Here is a 10,398-nt window from a genome sequence, read left to right on the forward strand (position 1 = left end):
GGCATGAAGCAGGGCTCACAGTAAGAGTTGGTGCTGGCGTCTGGCCGTGGCAGAGCTTCCGTCCTGCCGAATTGGCTCAGGGGAGGGATGCTGGGCAAACGAAAGCTGGGGCGGCTGTGTAATGTGGGAGATGGCGAGGGCCATGTTCCCAAACTGTAAGTCATGATGACACTGTTAAAAAGGGCTGGTGGGTGGGGGAAAGTGAAAGAAAAAGAACAGGGGGAACAGAAACCAAAGTGAGGCACACAGAAGGGTCGAACAAGAGTAATGGCCAATGCACGAACAGAGGGCAGGAAATGGGACAGGCCTGCAAGAGAATCAGGGAAAAGCAGGATGAGACTGTGGGTAGGAGGAGAGAGATTAAACCAAGGAAAACACAATGAGACATGAACGGGAGATGTGATCGTTTGCTGGAGGAAATGGCAGGTAATTTGCCAACACATACACCAACAGAGGGTGTTGGAGGCCTAGTCCAAGGACGCCCCTGGGTGTATCACCTTCAAAGCCCCAAATACAGGACAGATCAGCCCTGACAATGAAATCTACATCTCTGCTTGCTTAAGGCCTAGTGAGACACTTAGGAGAAAAGAAAGAGGCTGTAAGCAGAGGGAAAGGATCAGGGAGATCCATAGATGCAGTCACAGCCCTTCCACAAGTTAATCCCCAGGCAGACCTGCCCACGGTCTTGCAGGTGATGCAAAGAAATAGAAGCAATGGCTTTTGGCCTCAAGAAATTCACAATCTGAGAGAAGGGACAAGATGTACATATGCGAAGCAATAAATACCAGCAATATTAGTGGGACTGCTCAGGTGGACACAGTAAAGAATATTGGTTGAAAGAAACAGAGAATGAATTAAGATAAAGAAATGAACTACAGGGCTTCCCTGGTGGCGCAGTGGTTGAGAGTCCACCTGCCGATGTAGGGGACACGGGTTCGTGCCCCGGTCTGGAAAGATCCCACATGCCACGGAGCGCCTGGGCCTGTGAGCCATGGCTGCTGAGCCTGCGCATCTGGAGCCTGTGCTCCGCAACGGGAGAGGCCACAGCAGTGAGAGGCCCACGTACCGCAAAAAAAAAAAAAAAAAAGAAATGAACTACAGAAAGGCTTTCTTGACAATGTTCCCATGTGGAAATTTTTTTAAATGCAGGAATTAAGTGAAATGATGTTGGTTGAACTGGATGAAACATTTAAAACTGGGCCAAGAAGGTGACCTGGGCTTGACTACAGCATAGCACAGGCTCCGAATCAAAGCAAAGAACAGGAGGCATAACTGCCCAATCTGGTCTCCCAGGTGAGTTGGATCCACATAACATGAAATTCAGTTCAATATTCAACATTTTGAATTCAGTTCAATATTCAACATTCAACAAACTGAGATCAAGATCAAATGAATAACTGAGGTTGGGGGGAGACCCAGTAGGTAGGTTGTATACGTGTGAGTCAAAGAGGCAAGGTCATTTAACTTGCGATTGAGAAAAAAGGATAGTGAAGGTAATGATAATTACAGCAACAAACATTTATCGAGTGAAAACTATGTGCCAGGTGCTGGTGTAAACACTTTACATGCATTCGTTTACATGATCCTCACTACCACCCATGAGGGATTTTATTATTATTATTATTTGCATTTTATATGTGAGGAAACACAGAGAGATCAAGCAATTACACAGCAGAGGTTAGCCCAAGACTCTAATTAAATTCCACAACACTCTCTCTCTGAAGCCATCAATGTCTCTGTTTCCTCATCTGTAAACATTTGTTATCTAACCTGCCTATAGAGACACTGTAGATGATAAAGCCTCTGTGAGGAGACTGGCTGTGGTGTCATTATGAGAGTATTAGCATTAATAGGAAGGCCATGCTTTTTCCAGGAATGCTAAATATATGCTCACTTTTTCATGTTAATACCACAAGGCCTTGAAGAAGTTTACAGAGGCTCATGAGGTGGATGGACATAGAGTCTGTCATACAGAGTGAAGTAAGTCAGAAGGAGAAAGACAAATACCGTATGCTAACACATATATATGGAATCTACAAAAAAAAAAAAAAATGTCATGAAGAACCTAGGGGTAAGATGGGAATAAAGACACAGACCTACTAGAGAATGGACTTGAGGATATGGGGAGGGGAAGGGTAAGCTGGGACGAAGTGAGAGAGTGGCATGGACATATATACACTACCAAACGTAAAATAGATAGCTAGTGGGAAGCAGCCATATAGCACAGGGAGATCAGCTCGGTGCTTTGTGACCACCTGGAGGGGTGGGACAGGGAGGGTGGGAGGGAGGGAGACGCAAGAGGGAAGAGATATGGGAACATATGTATATGTATAACTGATTCACTTTGTTATAAAGCAGAAACTAACACACCATTGTAAAGCAATTATACTTCAATAAAGATGTAAAGAAAAATAAAATAAAATAAAACCCCCTCCTCTGGGTTCACAGTAGACATTAATGCCAAGCGAATCTTCTCTCAAAAGGTGAAAGGTCTCTTTCTGACACCCCTTTACAATTCTTATAATGTTTGGGGGCTGGGACTCTTGTTTCTTATGAAAAGGTTTCCCACTGAGAAGAGCAGCTTGCCGGAGCCTCTCCCACAAGGCCCAACCAGAGGACCACGCCATCTTAGAAATAGGGTTTTGAGCCTGAGAGGCAGCAGATAGAGAAACAGATAGCAAATACATCTGTTTTTACAAGAGCCTGTTGTTCTCTGTACTAACTGCTATAAAAACGACATGAAACTAGCCACACATTAGTTTTGGTTCTCGTGACTAAATCAAGGAATGGCATGATGGTGCTGTGTCATTAGAAATGAAACCAGTTCTTAAACAAGAGAATAGGGCCGACATTTTAGTAACCTGAACGATTTCATAGAAAAATCAAAGATGAAACTTCAACACCCCATCCCTGAACACCTGCTGCTTAAGTTTGGTTCTGAACCAGTGAAACTTCTTTCTCGCCATGAAGACACGAGATGGGCCCTGACTTGCCCAACACTCGGTGGCCAGGAAAGCCTTCCTTCCACCTGCCGTCCTACTAGGCGGCAACGTGGGCTCAGTCTTGGCTTCTACAGGACTGACTGTAATCGCCACTTTGAGAAAATACAAAAAGTATCTCATTTTATTTTTAGTTTTTCAAATATATAACCTGATATATTTTGAGATATATATATATATATGACATAATTAGATATATGAATTTTACCCTCCCTGAGGTATTTTCATCCACATCTTTTCAGATAAAGAAACTGAGACCTGAAGAGGTTAAGTCACTCACCTAGAAGGAGGCAGAACTGGGGTTCTGAACAAAGGTTTCCTTATCTATATCTGCACTGCCTCCAGTTTGGCCTTTATCACGATAATAATGATGTTGATGTAGTAAACATACATAGGCTGCCTCCCTAGCATCCCTCTCCTCCCTTTTCCTGCCACAGCACCCACATTTTGCCCTGAGGGAAGCACCCACCCCCTCACGGTCTCCCCCTTCTCTAACAGCTGGATACATCCAGCTCCCAGGGGTAGCCCTGATGTGCTTAAGCAGAGAGTACCCATCACCTGGCCATGGTGATTGGCTCAGGCGTGGGCATACAGCCCGATTCAGGCCAGTGGGATTTGAGGAAATGTTTCCTAGGGCTTCTGGAAAAAAAGCTTCCTCAGCCCTCTGTGGGTTTACCAGAGGGGACAATCCCCCTTCTCCTGGATGGTATATTGGAGAATACAAGGTTCAAAATTCCCTCAGCCATTTGTGCCGCCAAGAGAATTGCCAGCCGGAGGATGAAGCCGACACCCAGAAGAGGCAGTGCTCTAAACAAAACGGGCATGGAGCTGGCATCGCGAGGAAGATTTAAATTCTAGACTGCGTGCTGGAGTTCTCAGGCCGTAAGCTAACACAATCCCTTTGTTTGCTTAAGCCAGTTTGAGTTTGTTATTCTGTCATCTGAAAATTCTTAACCAGTGCAAACACCACTGGCATCACTCCCAGTAACATCTGATGGTTGCTTTGGTTTCTCAGTCAAGAGCATGAAACCTATCTGACCAAAAGGACCAACCCTTCAAAATTAATCAGCATTTCTGGAGCACGCCCATCTCTGGTGCCCGACTTTCCAGAGAGGACTCACATTTTTCTGTACCTGGGGTCTGGCTCCTCCTGTTTTCTGCTCCATGTTGGCTCTGTCTAGGCCTGTCCTTGTCCCAGTCCCTCCACAGTGACAGGAGGTGGCTGCCCTCCGCTGAGGAAGCCAGCGGCCAGGTGGGCAGCCAGCTGCAGACCTCAGGCATCAGCACTGTCAAGAAAAGGAGTATCAAGAAAGGATTTGGCCACAATATATTTTACTAAGACATAAAATCGGGTGGGAGAAGGGTCTTTGGCACATAGCTATGCACGATTACCCTCGGCCCTCAGCCAGCTCCCTGTCAGGATGCTAAAACGCCAGGAAGTTTGGTGCCCCTCTGAGGATCTTTATTTGCTAGTGATTGGCGCTCACAGAATTTCAGAGATTTGGCATCAAAGATTATAAAATCTGCGGGTCTGAAAATCTGTGCTAAGAACTGTTTTTTGTGATTCTGCTCAATCTCAGTTTCTCTTGAAAAATTCTGTTATTTCCACTTCTGGCCACTATGACTAAGCACAGAGGTAGAAACACAGTCTAAACAGTTAAAGGATCCTGTAACTGCCCAAAGCAGAGAAAGAAAGCAAATGTCAGCGCTGGCGGGGTGCAGTGTGTGAGGGAGGGCTCTCACTCTGCCCGTCCACTTCCCCCAGACCCAATCTGTCAGCAAGACTTGCCAGTTTCCAAACATGTCTTGACTCAACCACTTCTCTCCGTCTTTACTACAGTCACGTAACTTATTCGTTCAACACGTATACACTGAAGGTCTTCTGTGTTCCAGGCATTGTTCTAGTGGCTGCGAGTACAAGACTGACAATGGAATGTGAACGCATGTCCTAGTGACTCTTCTTGCTTGGGCCTCCCTCTGTACGACCCTTCTCGCTGACTGGCTCCGGCTTCCTCATTTGCCCTCTCCTTCCATTCTCCACATAGGAGCCTAAAAGATCTTCTTAAATATCAACACTTCCCCATTTGAAACCCTCCAATGACTTCCCATGGCTCCTTAATGAAAATACCGAGGCTTCCTGGGCCCTGGCCCTGTTCGAGGGCTGCGCACCTCCCTACATTTACAGCCTCTTCTCACACCCTAGGCTCACTCCCCAGTCACACTGGCCTCCTTTCAGATCCTCAAGTATGTTACGGCTTTTTCTCTTTTCAGAGCTTTCAATCTGCCTTTATTTCCTCCTAAAACAGTTGCTTTCAACTTGTTTTTTTGACAATACTCCCCTGTAAGAAATATTTTATGCCATGAACCAGTAAATACATCAACCTATAAATAAAGGCAACTTTAGTTTTACATGGTAATACTTCTGGTATGTTCTGTCCTTTTTTTAGAAAGCTAGCCATGACCCACTAACCTGCAGTTTGAAAACACTCCTCCCTCTGCTCTTTGAATGGCTGAATCGTTCTCATCAACTTTCTATCTAAATGTTAGCTACCCATGGGGGGCTTCTCTGGCCACCTGATGCAACCCAGGTCCCTGACTTAGGTTATTTTTCATCTGAGGGCCATGTCTCCTCCCTTTGAAGCACGTATCAAAGTTATAATTACGTATTTCTTTGTTGAGACTTGCTCATTGTCTGTCTCGTAGGCCACATCACTAGCTTTTAAAGGCAGGGACTTGTATGCTCTGTTCCCCACTGTACATCCCACATCTGGTTCAATGATCAGCATGAGAGAAGAATATACCTAGGTATTCCTTGACAGGCTGACTGAGTGGGTGGGTAAGTGATGCTGAGGTCTGGACTGAAAAACAGGCCTCCCCAATAAAAGGGACCGGGGTTCCTTGGAGAAATGGCTGATTCTAAGGCTGGGGCAGGAAATATACAGTAGTGCCAGAAAGTAAAGAAACACTCAAAAAACAAAAGGATGGGGCATGTCAAAGAGACACAGGAGCCAACCTAAAAAGAACTCCCAATGGCCAAAATCGGAACAATTTGAGCAGCAAAATAAATAGCCTAGTATCAGATTCTAACCCAAATCTTTACATAAATATGCATGAGAGTCCACACTGATATAAGTGGTTGACTAAATAAATAAATGAAGAGGGGGAGAGTTACATCTTTCTTACAGAAGAATTTAAATGATGTACATAAATACTACCTCCAGGAGGTGGAGCTTAATTCTCCCCACCCCCTACCCCCTTGAGGGGAGGGGGAAGGCACTTAGTGACTTGATTCCAAGCAACAGAGTAGGTAAAAGGGGAACAGGGTCACCTTCAGTGAGGAAAGCTGGCAAACTGTACCTTGGCCAGGTGTTCAAGATTGATTATACTGTCCCGTCATGTGGATGGCATGTACCCCTGACAAGATGTGAGAAGGGCACTACTCCTCTAGCCCACAACCCCAGTGCAACCATAAAAAAAGCATCAAGGAAACCCAACTAGAGGGGCATTCTACAAAATACCTAACTAGAGCTCTTCAAATCTGTCAAAACTCCATGAGAAACAAGACTAGAAACTATCACAGACCAGAGGGATTAAGGAGACACAACAACCACTTGTGGTGTGGCATCCTAGATGAGACCCTAGAACCGAAAAAGGATATCAGTGGAAAAGCTAAGGAAATCTGAGTAAGATATAGACTTTAGTTAATAACAACGTATCAGTATTGGTTCATTAATTGTGACAAATATACCATTGTAATGTCAGGTGCTAATGACAGGAGGAGCTGGCTGAGGGGTGTACGGGAACTCTGTACATTATCTTTGCAACTATTCTGTGAATAAAAAAACGTTTTAAAATTAAAAGCTTACTTTAAAAAAAGTTCAGCCTTAATGCCAAGAGCCGGGCCTTCATTCAGTCACTTTTATGGAGTGCCCACAAAGAGCTTCCAACCCTGCTGGGCACAAAGAAGACACTTAGACACATGGGAGATGAATAGATGCACATACACAGGCAAGGCATCCAGGGTGACGAAACGAAGAGCAGAGAATGCAGGTTTGCAGGTTGACTAGAGAGGGTAGGCGTGTGTGGGGGGGGGGCGGGGTGGGGGTGGAGGCGTGGGGCGGAGCTGGTAATGAGAGAAAGCAATGACCAGAATGAGGAAGAAAGACAAAGACTGGCTGGCTTTGGTGAGGTGGAGCCAGCTATTGCCCACTGGAATGTAAACTCCCCGAAAGCAGGAACCTTGTCTCTCTTCTTATACCCCTAGGAGCAGAACTGTGCCTGGAACACAGGAAATGTTCATAAATGTGTATTGAATAGATGAGAGACTAGATAAACAGACAAGTCCTGCTGGAACTCCACTTGAACTCCAGAACCACTACTGTCATGTGAGGTCTCCCAGGTGCCCACTGGATTTGCATTTTGTACATGGTGATGATTGTTCTGCATCATCAGAGGTCTTCTGGAAAGCATGCAGATGTTAGCATTGGTTTGGAATGGTTCTAATGTTCACCCACAGGCATGGAAGTGCCTTGGAGCATTCCTTGATGGTATTAACCGGTAGGTCTGCTGATACGAAGGAGTGAATGGCATCTCCTCTTTGCTCTGTTCTAGCGTCCTGTTAAACCCAGCAGGGGCTCCTAGAATTGTAAGAATGGAGAGTTAGCAGGGGTTTCAAGCTTTTGATACGGTCTCTACAAATATAAGGAAACAGTTTAGAGGGATGTTGAATTTCCCTGTAGGCATCTACTGACATTCCTCCTTAATGGTCCTAAATGCTCAATATATTCAGTTGCATGTAACTTTCTTTATGAAGAAAAATTCAAATTTGGGGGAAATTATGGAAAAATCATATCCAATTATGTAGCTATTAAGAATAGTGCAGACTATATGTATTAATATGAAATATTAAACATACAAAGTAAAGCTGTTTTCTGAAATAGACACAAGATACTGGTTGACAAAGGGGAGTTCTGTGAAGACAGCATGGGAGGGAGGAGACTTTCACCGTACACGCTTGGAACCTTTTGTATTTTGCACGTGTACAAAGTATTACGAATGAAGAAAACTTAAAAAAATTATTTATTTATTTGGCTGAGTCAGGTCTTAGTTGCAGCACGTGGGATCTTCGTTGCAGCATGTGGGATCTTTGCTGCAGCTCGCAGGCTTCTCTCTAGTTGTGGTGCGCGGGCTCCAGAGCACGCGGGCTCAGTAGTTGTGGCGTGTGGGCTCTCTAGTTGTGGTGTGCGGGCTCTAGAGCATGCAGGCTCAGTAGTTGTGGCGCGCGGGCTCACTTGCCCGCAGCATGTGGGATCGTAGTTCCCTGACCAAGGATCAAACCCACGTTCCCTGCATTGGAAGGCAGATTCTTAACTACTGGACCACCAGGGAAGTCCCGAAACTTTAAAAATGATTCCAGAGGAAGAAAATTTTGAATTTTGTCTTCAGGTTATAATAATCTCCTTTTCTGATCTATGCTTGATTACCTTTGAGCCTCTGCTTTCTGCAGGATCTGACCCATGTCGGGTGACAGGCAGGCTATTCCACCTGTCTAGTCCTGGCTTTTAACATCATCTCAAATAAACTTTTACATGAAGTGACAGAAGTATGCTGATGGGATTGAAAGAGGAAGACATTCATCATAGTTTATGCGTTCAAAACTAGGAATTAATAATAAAAAAATAAGTCCTATAGTTATTTTGTAAACAGCATGCTTACATTATATTGCAGTTTTCTGTTAAAAAGCATTACGCTGGCTTTTTGGTTCTCTGAGCAGCACCACGGTGGTTGGCAAGAACAAGCACCTTACGAAAGTGGCAAAAAGGGAGCCAAGAAGAAAGTGGTTGACTCATTTTCTAAGAAAGATTGGTATGATGTGAAAGCACTAGCTATGTGTCAATATAAGAAATATTGGGAAAACACTAGTCACAAAAACTCAAGAAATCAAAATCACATCTGATGACCTTACGAATTCTGTTTTTTTTTTTTTTTTTTTTGCATTACGCGGGCCTCTCACTGTTGTGGCCTCTCCTGTTGTGGAGCACAGGCTCCGGACGCGCAGGCTCAGCGGCCATGGCTCACGGGCCCAGCCGCTCCGCGGCATGTGGGATCTTCCCGGACCAGGGCACGAACCCGTGTCCCCTGCATCGGCAGGCGGACTCTCAACCACTGCGCCACCAGGGAAGCCCCCGGATTCTGTTTTTGAAGTGAGCCTTGCTGATCTGCAGAATGATGAAGCTGCATTTAGAAAATTCAAGCTAATTACTGAAGATGTTCAGGGCAAAAAATTGCCTGACTGATTTCCATGGCATGGATCTTACCTGTGAGAAAATGTGCTCCATGGTCAAAAAATGGCAGACCATGGTTGAAGCTCACATTGGTGTCAAGACTACCCATGCTTATTTGCTTCGTCTATTCTGTGTGGGTTTTACTAAAAAATGTAACAGTCAGATTCGGAAGACCTCTTATGCCCAGCACCAACGGGTCTGCCAAATCCGGAAGAAGATGATGGAAACCATGACCCAAGAGGTGAAGACAAATGACTTGAAAGAAGTGGTCAATAAATTGATTCCAGACAGCATTGGAAAAGACATAGAAAAGGCTTGCCAGTCTACTTATCTGCTCTATGATGTCTTTGTTAGGAAAGTAAAAATGCTGAAGAAGCCCAAGTTTGAATTGGGAAAACTCATGGAGTGTCACATGGTGAAGGTAGCAGTTCTGGAAAAGCTTCTGTGGATGAGACAGGTGCTAAAGTCGAACGAGCTGGTGGATATGAGCCAGTAGTACAAGAATCTGTTTAAAATTTACACTTTTAATGATGACAAATAAAAGATCTTATTCGTGAAAAAAAGCATTACTTTGCTAAATGTTAACATTTAAAAAGTATATCTAGACCATTAATAATGAATCATACTAATACCCTAAAAACACTTGTAGAAAAGATTGAGAAGTCCCTTTGAATCAACAAACAGTATATCCCTCAAAAAAATAACTGATCAATAATTCACTATAGGGCTTCCCTGGTGGTGCAGTGGTTAAGAATCCTCCTGCCGGGCTTCCCTGGTGGCGCAGTGGTTGAGAGTTCGCCTGCCGAGGCAGGGGACGCGGGTTCGTGTCCCGGTCCGGGAAGATCCCACATGCCGCGGAGCGGCTGGGCCCGTGAGCCATGGCCGCTGAGCCTGCGCGTCCGGAGCCTGTGCTCCGCAACGGGAGAGGCCACAACAGTGAGAGGCCCGCGTACCGCACAAAAAAAAAAAAAAAAAAAGAATCCACCTGCCAATGCAGGAGACATGGGTTCGATCCCTGGTCCAGGAAGATCCCACATGCCGCGGGGCAACTAAGCCCATGCGACACAACTACTGAGCCTGCGCTCTAGAGCCCGTGAGCCACAACTCCTGAAGCC

General features: G+C 45.1%; 1 pseudogene across 1 annotated transcript; it reads left to right on the top strand.

Moving 5' to 3' along the window:
* Positions 1-386: 386 nt before the first annotated feature.
* On the top strand, positions 387-9,796 carry LOC309831479 (small ribosomal subunit protein eS1-like; annotated as a pseudogene). The gene is made up of 4 exons: positions 387-426; positions 4,181-4,300; positions 8,742-8,971; positions 9,194-9,796. The product of its transcript is annotated as a small ribosomal subunit protein eS1-like (transcript).
* The last annotated feature ends 602 nt before the right edge of the window (positions 9,797-10,398 follow it).

This window comes from Grampus griseus (genome assembly GCF_964374135.1).
Source record: "Grampus griseus genome assembly, chromosome: 13".
NCBI classification, from domain to species: domain Eukaryota; kingdom Metazoa; phylum Chordata; class Mammalia; order Artiodactyla; family Delphinidae; genus Grampus; species Grampus griseus.